Source organism: Hippocampus comes, unplaced genomic scaffold, assembly GCF_001891065.2.
Source record: "Hippocampus comes isolate QL1 unplaced genomic scaffold, H_comes_QL1_v1.1 C16594876, whole genome shotgun sequence".
Taxonomy (NCBI): Eukaryota; Metazoa; Chordata; class Actinopteri; order Syngnathiformes; family Syngnathidae; genus Hippocampus; species Hippocampus comes.
The window spans coordinates 1-576 of NW_017834839.1; the positions used below are offsets into that span (position 1 = coordinate 1).

A 576-nucleotide genomic window follows, 5' to 3' on the forward strand; every position below is an offset into this window, starting at 1 on the left:
TTTTTTTTTTGCCTTGCTCACTTTTTGAAAAGAAATGTGTGACGAAAGACGACGGGTAGCCAGAGAAGCAGCAGCCGCTGCGCAATCATTTTGCACAGGTGTTGAAGCGGTCGCCACATCTCCCACTCGCCATCCTCCTTTTCTGGCCCTTTAAACATGTCCTCCCGCTCATCGCCCGACGGGCCGTCCTTTACTCACGCTTGGCCCGTCCCTTCTTTTGTCTTTTGCTGTTGTCCGGCATCACCTCGTCTGCTCTGCTGTGGCCGTTGGTGGCCTTTGCGACGCCGTTGGTGACGGCCTTCGCTTGGCCCTTGTACGCCGCGGACGGCTTGCGTCGGTACGCGTGGTAGTAGAAGTTAGCGAAGAGGATGATGAAGGTGACGGCGTAGCCGATCAGGGCCCACTGCATCCAGTTGGGGAAGGGGCAGCCCGTGTAGAGGGAGTGGCCGGCGTGGCCGATGGTCACGTGGAACTGGATCTGATGGACACAGAAGCAAAGCGAAATGACTTGACTGACGATTTTAGCCTCTTTCTCCATCGCCCGAGATTTGAAATGTGTCTGTTGACAAAATGGGC

The 576-nt window shown here is 55.7% G+C and overlaps 1 pseudogene; it reads right to left on the reverse strand.

Annotated features, from left to right (window-relative positions):
* LOC109508765 (elongation of very long chain fatty acids protein 4 pseudogene) lies at nt 1-538 on the reverse strand (annotated as a pseudogene).
* Nucleotides 539-576: the final 38 nt, after the last annotated feature.